The sequence below is a fragment of the Lagenorhynchus albirostris genome, chromosome 20, assembly GCF_949774975.1.
Source record: "Lagenorhynchus albirostris chromosome 20, mLagAlb1.1, whole genome shotgun sequence".
NCBI lineage: Eukaryota > Metazoa > Chordata > Mammalia > Artiodactyla > Delphinidae > Lagenorhynchus > Lagenorhynchus albirostris.
The window spans coordinates 34292059-34305637 of record NC_083114.1 but is presented as its reverse complement, the minus strand read 5'-3'; the positions used below and the strand labels follow the sequence as shown (position 1 = coordinate 34305637).

The following is a 13579-nucleotide window of genomic DNA, read 5'->3' as shown; positions in this document are numbered from 1 at the left end:
ACCCCAGCCCAGGATAGGCCAGAGACACAGCCAGCACCCATACCCAAAGGCAGCTCTTTTTCAAAGTCGGCTGGCGTCTCAGTGACATGCAGTCCCCAAACCTCCTGCTACACATCTAAGACACCGTGGTACAGTAGAAAGGGGGTGTATGAGGAGGTGGGAGTCTTGGGTCCAAATCCTGGTTCTGTTACTAATCAGCTGGGTGACCTTGGGATAGTCTCTTTACCTTTTCTGAGGTTCAGTTTCCTCATCCATAACAAAAGAAGGTTGGACCAGAACGTGCCATGCTCTCTCACACTTCTGTGCCTTGGCATATGCTGTTACCTTTGCCTGGTACACCCCTCCTATCCCCTGTGCCTTCTTACTCATCCTTCAGGATGCAGCTGAAGGGTCACCATCTTCAGGAAATCTTCGCCAACCCTCTCCCTACAGGCTGAGTTAGGTGCCCCTCCTTTTAGCCCCACAGCACTCTGTGTTCCCCTTTATCATAACACTTAGTCCATTGTTATTATTGCTTCATTTGCCCCCACACCCCCACCCACCAGACTGTGAGCTTCTTGAAGACAGAAGCTGTAGTTTATCTATTTTCATATCACCCGTGCATAGAACAGTGCCTGGCATCAAGTGTGTGTTCAGAAATTTTAAGTTTCATCCAATTAGAGTCATTGTGATTACCGATATTTGTGAACTTATTTCTACCATTTTGTTTTGTGTTTTCTTTTGATCTTTTTTTTTTTTTTTTTTTGCATTCTACCAAATTGACTGTATTTTCTTTTGTTTGGTTTGGAAGTTTTGTATTCTATTTCCATTCTTTTGGTAGGAACCTTTAAAATTTTAACATAAATTCTTCTCTTACTGACTATAAAGTTAACCAGTATCTCCCCCAATAGAAAAACTTTAGAATACTTTAATTTGTTCTTCCTAAATCCTGTACCTTGCTATTTTAGTTTCATTTTATTTTTAAACTCACTCAAATTACTTTTAAAAAATTTTATAGCCGATGATTATTTAGATATAGCAGTATGCTTACATGTATACTTTATTTTTGCTCATATTGCTTCTTGCAATACCACTCCTTCTATCTGGACTCAGTCCTCTTCTTCTTGAAGTGCATCCTTTAGTAGTCCTTTCAGTGAGGATTTGTGATGATAAACTCTGTCTTTGCCTGAAAATATCATTATGTTGCCATCTCTCTCAAATAATACTTCAGCTGGTTATAAATTTCTACACCAATGGTTATTCTTCCTTTGCTCTTTGAAGATTATTTCCACTGTGTTCTGGTACCTTTGGTGGCTGATGAGAGATCTTGTTTCAGTCTAACTGACATTCCTGTATAGGAAATGTGTTTGTATTTATCTCTGGTAGCTTTTAACATTTTTATGTTCTGTTTTGTTTTGGTCTGTATTATTTTCGCAGCTTCATTATGCTGATGTGCCTAAGTGTATAGTTGCTTTTACTTATCCTGCATGGGACTCAGTATACACCCTTAACCCAAGGACTCATATCTTTTTTTCAAATTTGGAAGCCAGTGTCTCTTTAAATATTGCCATTTCTACATTTTCTCTAGACTCTCTTTTAGAATCTCTATTAAGAGTATGTTGGACCTTCTCATTCTATATTTCATGTCTCTTAACCTCCTTCCATAACATACATCTCTTTACTTATCCATTTTTCATTTTGGGTAACTTCTTTAGATCCATATTTAATATCACTGATTTTCTTTTCATTTGTAGCTGTTCTATCATCTAGCCAATCCATTAAGTTTTTGGTTTCAATGACCTATATTTTTCATTTTTAAAAATTCAACTTTTTCAGATATCCTGATTATTTCTTAGTATCCCATTCTTAGCCTTTTACCTCTTTAAATTTTTTTTTTTTTTTTTCGGTACGCAGGCCTCTCACTGCTGTGGCCCCTCCCGTTGCGGAGCACAGGCTCCGGACGCGCAGGCTCAGCAGCCATGGCTCACGGGCCCAGCCGCTCCATGGCATGTGGGATCCTCCCGGATCGGGGCACGAACCCACGTCCCCCGCATCGGCAGGCGGACTCTCAACCACTGAGCCACCAGGGAAGCCCTTACCTCTTTAAATATTTTAAACACACACATTTTATAATCTTTTCAGAATGTTCTATTATTGATAGTTTTGTGGATACAAATGCTCCTACTTACTGTCTCTGTTAACTCTCACTCATGTTGCTTTGGTTCCTTGTGTAATTTGTAAGTTTTTATCATGGGCTCTTCTTTAGCAGAAATTATCTTTTGTGAAGTCTCACATAGGCCTCTTGTAGGGTCCTAGTGGTTGTACTGGTTTGAACTGGTTCTTACACTGCCCCACCTGGATATTATAAATTCAAACTCCACACTGACATATGACACAGGCTTTGGTTTACAATTTCTCATGAGTGTCCATTCTTCCATCCAGAGTCCCAGGTGGGTATTAAGATTCCTTGTAAATTCCCTAGGCTGGTGAGCAGCTCTCCAGTTTCCATTCGTATACAGGGGAGCCCTTAGAATTCACCCCACTTCCTCACCTCTCCTTATCCTCAGGGTTTCTCTTCTATGCCTTCACTTAATATTGAAACTTAGACTCTCCAGAACCTAAAACCTATCTCTGATCTGAGACCCCGGTCAAGCATCATGGTCTCGGTGCCTACTTGCTACTCTAGCTTTTAACCCTTCTCTTTATTTATTTCTTACAAGCTCAACAATGTATTTGGGGGAAAAAATTTTTTTGTTCTACTTAATCCAGATTTTCTATGAATTTATAGAGAAGCAAGCCCATGTCAGTCAGTCTGTCTCATTAACCAGATGTCTCCAGAAATTTCTTTATGATGAATGAATGAATGATATCCAAGATTCCAGGTTATAAAGTCTGTAGTTTTAAATGTACTCAAGGGCTTCCCTGGTGGCGCAGTGGTTGAGAGTCCGCCTGCCGATGCGGGGGACGTGGGTTCGTGCCCCGATCCGGGAGGATCCCATATGCCACGGAGCGGCTGGGCCCGTGAGCCATGGCCGCTGAGCCTGCGCATCCGGAGCCTGTTCCCCGCAACGGGAGAGGCCACAACAGTGAGAGGCCTGCGTACTGCAAAAAAAATAAATAAATAAAAGTAAATAAATAAATAAATGTACTCAAAGGAGAAACTTGACATCAGAAATAGAAATCCAAGAACCTTGTCTATCTTTCCTCTCTCTTTCTATGGAAATAGACACAGGGTCCAGTGACTCCAATGGACACATGTTTTAACCCGTAAACCAAAGTTCTATCCCAGTTATATTTGGTGACAGTGAACAGAAAATATGCCTAGCTTCTTTGTTATTTAAAATGGAAGCAATTCTATTGACCCAACTTGTGGAGTATTAGAAGAGCTAAAGAATTGTTCTAAAGAGCTTTCTGTGTATTGAGATTTATTCCCATCAATGCTAACAGTCAAATGTCAAGGCACATCACTGATAAGCTCTTCTTCATGGGCATTAGAAATGCACAAGGCTTATTGGAAGAAGACTGAAACATGGTCCTCAGAAAATTCCCACTCAAGCCTGAGCAACTAAAGGAAATACTTTCTACAATCTGCCTTTCTAGAATGAAGACAGGATAATAACTTGCTACACTGCAGGATTTTGTTCACACTGCCTTGAAACCACCCAAGAGAAGACTGTGTTCCTCCATCCCAAAGGTGTGTTCGTCTTGCCCATGAAAATCATTGCAGTTCGGTTCAGTCCTACAAATGTTTATCGAGCTCTCACTGTGGCTCACACACTGTGCTACACCCTGGGGACACAGAGAAAAATAGGACGAGGCCCCTGATCTCTAAATCTCACAGTCTGGGTGATATTGAACATGGATGGGAAATAGAAACTTTTCTGTGGTTTTTTCTTATTTTTCTTTTTATTTTCATTTATTCGCCTACTTAGAATCTTTGACATTCCTCGTAAACAATTCCCCTGCCTCCTGAACAGTGGCAGCAGCGTTTGTGGACCTTACTTCACAGCAGCTTGTAAAGTGTGAGGTGTCTCAACCAGCCCTTCCACATCAAATTCATTTTTCCTTTGAAGCCACAGAAGGGCAGAATTGTAGAACGAGCTAGCAGGAGCCTCCTCTTTCTCTGAAGCCCAGAGCCCCTTCTCTGTACCTCTCTCGGGACACCTGCCACTTTTCACCCTATATTATCACTACTTGCATATTTGTCTCATCTCCATCACTGGAATCGAAACCTCTTGAGGGCAAGGCTCATGCCTGGTTCATCTTATAGTTCTGTGAAGTTCTGCTTAAAACATTGCTTTTGTCTGATTTGATCTAGTCCAAAGGCTGTTGAGGCCCAAGTCTGTTAAACTGCTTGCTAAAAATTGCACACCAGTGGGGGAATTCCCTGGTGGTCCAGTGGTTAAGATTCCACAGCACTTCCAGTGCAGGGGGCGCAGGTTTGATATCTGGTTAGGGAGCTAGGATCCCGCATGCCACACAGCATGTGCCGGCCATTAAGGAAAAAAAACAAAAACACCAAGAGAGTGGCAAAGAGAGTGACAGCAACACCATGTCATCATTATACACTCAGCAAACACCTGTTCTCTAATTCAGTGCTTCTCAGACTTTAATGCACCAGAAATCACTCAGGGAGATTTTTTAAATGCAGGTCCTAATTAAGGAGGTCTAGGGTGGGGCCTGAGGTTCTGCTTTTTTTTTCCTTTTTTTTTGCACTACGCGAGCCTCTCACTATTGTGGCCTCTCCCGTTGCGGAGCACAGGCTCCGGATGCGCGGACTCAGCGGCCATGTGGCTCACGGGCCCAGCTGCTCCGCGGCATGTGGGATCTTCCTGGGCCGGGGCACGAAGCCGCGTCCCCTGCATCGGCAGGCGGACTCTCAACCACTGCGCGACCAGGGAAGCCCATGAGGTTCTACATTTTTAACAGACTCCCCAGTGACGCCAGTGCTGCTGGTGCACAGACTACCACTGACTAGCAAAGGTCTAATACAAGACAGATACTGTGCTATGGACACAGGCCATGTGGGTTGGTGGTAAGAGGTTGGAAAAGAGCAACAAAGATTAAAAAAGAAAGACCCAGACTGTCAAAACTTAGAGCTCAAAGGCTACAGGAAAATACAGACAGGAAATATGTGTGGTTATGGTGAAAGTCTGTTCATAGTATCCTAGGTGACGGGAGAAGGAAGAACCAACTATTTCCCTGGGTTAACCACAGGAAACGTCAATGTATTTCCTTGCAGGGCAGTCACTTCCCTCTCTAGTGACTAATGCCAACAATATTTTTTTTCTGAGTCTTCAAGCATAAGTGTACCAAGGCAGCCTCCTTCAGGCATGCTTACTCATGGGCCCAGGGACCCCATCCTCTCCAGTACCCCCAACGCTGCTGCAGTACTGGGGCCATAACTAGACCAGATGGGCCATTAACCAGATGGTTAATCAGATTATATTGACCCAGACTTCAGCCTCTCTGGGTCATCTGAGCCCACCTGGTTTTGAGAAACCATCCTAGACAGGCTGTGAACGCCTGACTTCTTGGTATGATGGTAGGAAGAGGGGAGAATTGTGACAATAAAGGGTGGCCATCTGCCTGTTCGTTTTCATATGTGTGTAGCTGGCGTTGTTCTAGAGTGAGAGGCCCTTAACTCTGCTACTCTGACTCCATGAACCTGCTGGGGTTTTTTTCTTAAAGAAGGAAAAACACAAAAGCAAAAAAAAAACCTTGTTCCAGTAATAATCTCATTTACATTTAATTACATTGCCCTGGGCATTTTTCTTTCACTGGCAATGATTGTGGCCAATAAACAGTGTCTAGGGCCCTCAGGCCATAATCACTTCCTGCAAGAGAAACTGAGATGGGGTCCCCTGAGCCAGCCCAGAGCTGCATGGGTACCCAGAGTCTGTCCCGTTCCCCATGGGGATGGGCATGCCAAATCTGACAGCAAGTTCTCCAAAGGGTTCTTTGAAATAGGCTGGGAAAGAGAAAAAAGATGAGGAAGTAAGTTCCTCGAAGGGGCCACCCAAGTGTTGTTGCCAAGAAAGATGCAAAGGGCCCAGCTCTCCAATTCTGTGTATTTAATCCTTTCTTTCTTAAAGATTAACAGGGGAAAGGGAGCTAAACTGAGCAGAATGCCTCAAAGTCCACAGACCCCAAGTGCATGTTCAGAGGCAGAGCACAAGGATGGAGCAAGCCTCAACATTAGCATGGGATGGGAGTGGGGTAGCTCTTTTCAGGGCCTGAGCAGTTGCCTAAATCAGCCGCTTTGTTTAAAAATGGGAAAACCAAGGCCCAGTCAGGGGAAGAGTTGCCCCAAGTCACTATGCAAATACCCCTAGGGTATTTTATAGTTTGTTTGTTTGTTTGAATAAATTTATTTATTTATTTATTTTTGGCTGCATTGGGTCTTCTTGCTGCACACGGGCTTTCTCTAGTTGCAGCGAGCAAGGGCTACTCTTCCTTGTGGTGTGCGGGCTTCTTTTGTTGCAGAGCATGGGCTCTAGATGCGCTAGCTTCAGTAGTTGTGGCACGTGTGCTCAGTAGTTGTGGCTCACGGGCTCTAGGGCGCAGGCTCAGTCATTGTGGCGCACGCGCTTAGTTGTTCCGTGGCCTGTGGGATCTTCCCGGACCAGGGATCGAACCCGTGTCCCCTTCATTGGCAGGTGGATTCTTTTTTTTTTTTTTTTTGTGGTACGTGGGCCTCTCACTGTTGTGGCCTTTCCGTTACGGAGCACAGGCTCCGGACGCGCAGGCTCAGTGACCACAGCTCACGGGCCCAGCCGTTCCGCGGCATGTGGGATCTTCCCAGACCGGGGCATGAACCCACGTCCCCTACATCGGCAGGCGGACTCTCAACCACTGCGCCACCAGGGAAGCCCAGCAGGTGGATTCTTAACCACTGCGCCACCAGGAAAGTCCCCCTCTAGGGTATCTTATTTTATTATTATTTTTCCCCCCGTAGGGTATTTTAAATGAATTTATTAAAATATAGGGATAAGTTCTTTTATTAAAATTCCCTTGGCCTATTGTCATAGAGAACTTCAGAACTGACTTATGAAAACTCAAAAGCTGTAAAGCAAACTCAACCATCCTTAACTTTCTTCTTGATATTATTAGGATTCTCTGGATTCACTTGGGGGAAAAAAAAGCATGAAATTCATGAAAAATATATGTGACCATGTGAGTCAGGGGTGGGAAAACTACAGCCCCCTGTTTTGAGTACCCATGCATTGAGAATGGTTTGTACATTTTTGAATGGTTGAAAAGAAAACAAAAAATTACATTTCATGACATGCGAAAATTATATGAGATTCAAATTTCAGTGTCGATAAGTAAAATCTTGTTGGTACACAGCCACATTAGTTTGTTTACGTATTAACCATGGCCACTTTTATACTACAATGGCTGAGTCCAGCAGTTGGACAGACTATATGGTACTCGGAGCCAAAAGTATTTACCATCTTGCCCTTTACAGAAAGAGCTTGCAGGCCCTTCACGTAGAGAATATAGGTTTGGAGTAGGATGTTGGAAGTGATCCCAGGCTTTGCCATCTAAAGCTAGAAACTTCCAAGGGGGGGTGGGGGGGAGACACATCACTCATGAAGAAAATTCTCTACAGGCTTACAGGGGACCATGTGTGGAGAGGGTAAGGATTAATTCCCTGTGCGGAGAGAGTCAGAACCGTGTCTTTGTGAGCTATCTCTGCCACTTCTGGGCCTTCCATGCATTCAGCAAGCTACATTAGCCCTGAATGTCCCTCCATTAGAGCCTTTGGTGGTCCCCTCCACATGTCCCTTTAAGACCACTGCAGTTCCTGTGTAGGTGTCACAGGTATACCTACAATCTGAGACCCTGTGTCTGCTATAGGTATAGTCAGAGTTTAGAAATAAAGGTATCCAAATCAGGAACCTGTACTTTGATCTGGTATTAACAGTGTCAGAAAATACGATGAATGAAAAAGCCTCTAGAATTTCCTCCTCTGACTCCCTTGGGAAGACTTAGAGACAGCTACCTCTGAGCCCCTTTGAACCTTGAGCAGCATTTAGCATCATACTGCAATTAATATATTGTGTTTTAAGTACTTATTTGTGTATCTGTCTCCAGGAAGACAGGGGCCTGATCTTTTCACCTCTGGATCCCCCAGGACCTAGGAACAAATGTGGCACATAGTAGTGTATAAGTTTGTATAAGTTTGCTAGAGCTTTTAACAAAATATCACTGACTGAGTGGCTTAAGCAACAGAAATTTATTTTCTCACAGTTCTGGAGGCTGGAAGTCCAAGATCAAGATATCAGCAGGTTTGGTTTCTCCTGAGGCCTCTCTCCTTGGCTTGTAGATGGCCACCTTCTTACTATGTCTTCACAAGGCCTTTTCTCTGTATGTGTATACCCCTGGTTTCTCTTCGTCATCTTAAAAGGACACCAATTATACTGGATTAGGGCTCCACTCTTATGACCTCATTTAATTTTAATTATCTCTTTAAAGTTCGTATCTCCAATTACAGTCCTATTGGGTGTTAGAACTTCAGCATGTGAATTTGAGGGGGACATAATTCAGTCCACAACACTGAGTGCCTAATAAGTGGGGTTTTTTGGGGGGGGCGGGGGAAGAAGGAAAGAAGGATGGATCCTATGCGCTAAAATATTTACAAATGGCAGAGCATGTTACAAATGTAAATACTTTACTGTCAGGCAGTAGAGTAAACCATCCCCCTCTTTAACTTCCCCTCTCCTCCTGAAACTAACTCACGAGCCACCAGACATTAATTCCGTTGAGTTTCAGGCAGCAGACATGAGAAAGGGGCCTTTGCTATTCTGGTTTCACCATGGGTATTGACCTCAAAGCCAAAGACTCTCCGGCCCTATGCAGTCACCTTAGGTCCTCAGGGCAGTAAGATACATGTTTTACATTATCATCTGATGTGTATACTTCACAAAACAATGCCATTACTCTGCCATACAATCAGATTCTTTTAAAATTAACTGCTTTCGGGCTTCCCTGGTGGCGCAGTGGTTGAGAGTCCGCCTACCGATGCAGGGGACACGGGTTCATGCCCCGGTCTGGGAGGATCCCACATGCTACGGAGCAGCTGGGCTCGTGAGCCATGGCCACTGAGCCTGCGCGTCCGGAGCCTGTGCTCTGCAACGGGAGAGGCCACAACAGTGAGAGGCCCACGTACCACAAAAAAAATAAAATAAAATAACTGCTTTCTGTTTGTGAACCAATAAATTGATTTTATAACCCATTAAATGGGTCAGGCCCCACGGTTTGAAAAATCTTGCTCTATTCCTTCAAATGAAAGCAGAGAAGCGCCCCTTCCCTTTTTTCTCCCAGTTATTAGCCTCCCCTATTAAACTTAACATTTTACAGAAGAGTTCTACAGACGTTGTCTCATTTGATTTTACAGCAACCCTGAGAGGTACATTTTATGGCCCAGATGAAACTGACAGAAATATTAGTTAACTATGCCCAAGGTCATTCAGCCAGAATTCTATTGGGATTTGAACCCATGTTCTTTGACTCATATTCAAAACAGTTTTTGTTTTTTTGTTTTTTTGTGTTACGCGGGCCTCTCACTGTTGCGGCCTCTCCCGTTGCGGAGCACAGGCTCCGGACGCGCAGGCTCAGCGGCCATGGCTCACGGGCCCAGCCGCTCCGCGGCATGTGGGATCTTCCCGGACCGCGGCACGAACCCGTGTCCCCTGCATCGGCAGGCGGGCTCTCAACCACTGTGCCACCAGGGAAGCCCAAAACACTTTTATATATCATCCTGAGTAGTTTTATTTTTGTAAAAAGCAGGAAATTTTGCCCGTTTTTCTCATTCGCATTTTTATTTTAATGTCATAATTGACTGTTCTGACCTTACTTTTTTTAAAATTAATTAATTAATTTTATTTATTTATTTTTGGCTGTGCTGGGTCTTCCTTGCTGCATGCGTGCTTTCTCTAGTTGCGGCGAACGGGGGCTACTCTTCGTTGCAGTGCATGGGCTTCTTATTGCGTTGGCTTCTCTTGTTGAGGAGCACGGGCTCTAGGCGCGCGGGCTTCAGTAGCTGTGGTGCAAGGGCTCAGTAGTTGTGGCTCACGGGCTTCGTTGCTCCGCGGCATGTGGGAACTTCCCGGACCAGGGCTTGAACCCTTGTCGCCTGCACTGGCAGGAGGATTCTTAACCACTGCGCCATCAGGGAAGCCCTGACCTTACTTTCTAATACTAGAAAGTTTTAAACCTTGGTGTAATTTGATTCCTGGTTAGATTAAAGTAGTCTCAAAAATTTTATAACACCTGAGTAAAATTTTTTTCTGGTTATTAAAAAAATAGAAATAAATTATATAAAATTTGGTAAAATATAGAAAAGTTGAAAAAATAAAATCATTCAAAATCTGAATACCCAGAAAAAAATCATTATAGGCACTTTGGATATTTCCTTCCAGTTTTTGTTTTTCCTCTACACAGCCATGTTTTTAGTACTTAGTTGACGTCATGCTTTATTTTATTAACTGAACATTATCCCAGAAGTCTTTTTCCATGTTCTTTCAAACTCATATTTTTAATGGCCCCCAAAACATTGCATGATGTGAATGTGCCACAGTTTGCTTAACCATCCCCTAGTGTTGGACATTAGGTTTGTTTCCAGTTATCACCTTTGTAAATCAAACTTAAGAAAAGGAATAATGACCTTAGTACTTTTCATTGCCCAAGTGTTTTTCCTGGGTCAATTCCAACATTTTCTAAATCTTGTCTGGAAATAAGGGCTAGATGGAGACCTTCAATATTACCTAGTTCAGTGTCTTCAATTTAAAGGTGTGAATTCTTGCAGCAGTTCCCATGGGGCTGTAGAACATTATAGGTGGATGATGGACAGGGCAGAGTCAAGGAAACCATGCCCTTGAACTTAGGAATTCAGATCATCTTAACACTTAGAAATGAAAAATAATTTTATTCATTTATTTGGCCGCACTGCACCGGCATGTGGGATCTTAGTTCCCCCACCAGGGATCGAACCCACGCCCCCTGCACTGGAAGCGCAGAGTCTTAACCACTGGACCACCAGGGAAGTCCCAGAAATGAAAAATAATTTAAGGAGACTCTGGTCGAAGGGCTGTATTCCCACCAGTCACCTGTAACATGGCCCCCACAGCAGGGAGTCTCCATGGAAGGAAGCATCAGAATTTGGGGAAGAGGAAGTGATTGCCCCAAATTACACTATAAGGTAATGAGAGAACAGGGCCCTGAACCCGGATCAAACATTTCTCAACTCAGTGCTCTCTCCACCCCACTGAAGAGGTATGGTGTTAAGTCATAAAGCATAAATGAAAATATCATAGCACTGACCTTCCCACCCCACAAGTGGGAAAACAGTATTTGTGCACTGAGGTTTACAGTCTAGCTAAGTGGAATATAAAAACCAGCAAAGCAATAACTTCAATGTATTATAAAAATCAAGAATAGATAAATGGAGCAATTTCTATTTAACAGGTTAATTAACTCCCCATGGAAAGAACTAGGGATGCAGCAATTAGAGGAAGAGAGTTAACCATAAAGGCAAGATTTAAGCAGAAATTTTGTTTAGGCTTTACGCCAGAAATATATTTGGTAAGAGTCACATTTTAATATCAAAGACTTGAGCCCTACTGGAGTACCTGCTTTAACAAACACCCAGAAAATAAATATCTGCCTTTGGTTGGTCTGTAACTATGCCCAGCCTAACTTCCACGACCTCCACACTGCCTTGCCAGTTGCTGGCTTCCAGCACAAAAGTTCCACTAACTGCTGCATCTTGGTTCCTAAAGAACCTGCCTATTGCTGAGCTACATTACTAACGTTACTAGTCCCCGCACCTTCCTTTGCTGCTAGCTTTGGATCAAATGCAGGTTACACTGCCAACTCTGTGAACTGGTATCAGCTTTCTAGAAGGCAAACTGACATTGCATATCAAAAGCCACAAAGATGTCTGTACCCTTGGGCCAAATAAAAGAAAAGTCAAAAGGAAAAGAAAATTTATTAAAGATGTCCATCGTGGTGTTGCTTAGAGCTATCCAACAACAGGTAAACCACGGCACATCTCTCTTAATAGCTACCATTTGTTGAAGCAATTCTCTGACAGGTCTGGATCTGCTTCAAAACCTCACAGCAGCTTTGTCACAGATGTGGAAACCAAGGCTCGGAGCACTAGGCAGTCACTAAATGGCTAGTATGGCAGAACCAAGGCTTGAACCAAAGACTTTATTCCACTCATCCCTAGGATTGCTTAGGACCAAGACACTGGAGCGAGTGAGTGAGTCTCAGGAATGAAGCTGGACACCACAGCCTCCGCGATGAGTGTGAAGATGTTGCAGCAAATGCAGAAGAATCCCTCCTGAAAGGACATTAAGAGACCAGAGAAGGACTGCAAATTAAACCCACAGCTTGATTATAAAGTTCATAAAGTTATGTGAAAAACTGAAAGCAGTCGCAGAGGAAACTAGCTGGGCTCGCATTTGGGGGAGGAAATGGGTGCATGCTTTATTCTATTTATATGTCCTGAAATGTTATGCCAGAGTCTTAACAGCAAGCCTTAAAAAAAAAAAAAAACCTGACTCGGCCACTGGCCACTGACTGGAGATTTATAAATCACGTGGGTGTTTTTCTCTGTCGCCTACCTTTGAGTAACTTCTCCACCCTGCCAGTTCTCTCGGTTTCATGATGCCTGCACCTTGTTGAAACCACAACCTCCCCTCTGGGGATTGCTGAGTGCTCAGCAGGGAATCACGCGGAGGGCTTTTTCAGTAGAGGTGAGAGGATATTGGAATATGACATCACTATTCAAATAGTGAAGGAGAGAGGGAGAGCACCAAACACACTCACATGCCAAGGAGAAAACCAGTGGGCTTTTATGGCTCTGTTTATGGGAAGCGCTCCACCGGCTGAAAGGTCAGGAGCTGACGTGTCCAATGGCACTGGAGCATTACATGAAATTGCAAAAATAGAACCTTATAAAAATTCATAAGCCCATGAAGCACCCACTTGACTCATGGGTTAGGGGTATGGTGGCCAGGATGTTGTCAGGCTCTGGAAAAAAGGAAGCAGAGTCGCTGCATCCTGAGGACTTAGCACTGTCCTACAACCTTCTAGTAAAAGAACGCTGATAACTAGTGATACTCACTGGCTGCTTACCATATACATGCATTTGCTGGAGCTCCTCTTGTATTAACTGATTTAATCCTATGCTAAGTACTACTGGTTTACCTTGTACTTTACAGATGAGCAAACTGAGGCTTAAAGAGGTTAAAAAAAACCTTGCCCAGCTGAAATTCAAGCCCAGGTCTGCCTGACAGCAACCGCTGTTCTCTGCAGCCTCTCACTATGCCACACTGCCCGATGGCCTTGACCTCTTCCTGTCCATGACCCTGTGTGGCACCAGGTACTGCCTCCTTCATATGGAAGACACTGTCATTCCTTTAGATCACAGGAAACACTGCCTCAGACCCCCTCCCCTGAGCTATCAGATCTGAGTGAGAAAGTTCACTGAGCTTCCTGCCTTTTCAGTAAAAGAAAGAGGCAATGTGTCCTATGATGGAAAGAAAGAGTGTGGCCTTTGGAACGAAATGGATCCAGGTTTGCATGC

At 43.8% G+C, this 13579-nt stretch overlaps 1 protein-coding gene across 2 annotated transcripts in view; it reads left to right on the top strand.

The window, feature by feature from the left end:
- The window catches only part of HEATR6 (HEAT repeat containing 6), a 130617-nt gene that overhangs the window by 92383 nt on the left and 24655 nt on the right, over nucleotides 1-13579 (top strand). The window lies entirely within an intron of this gene.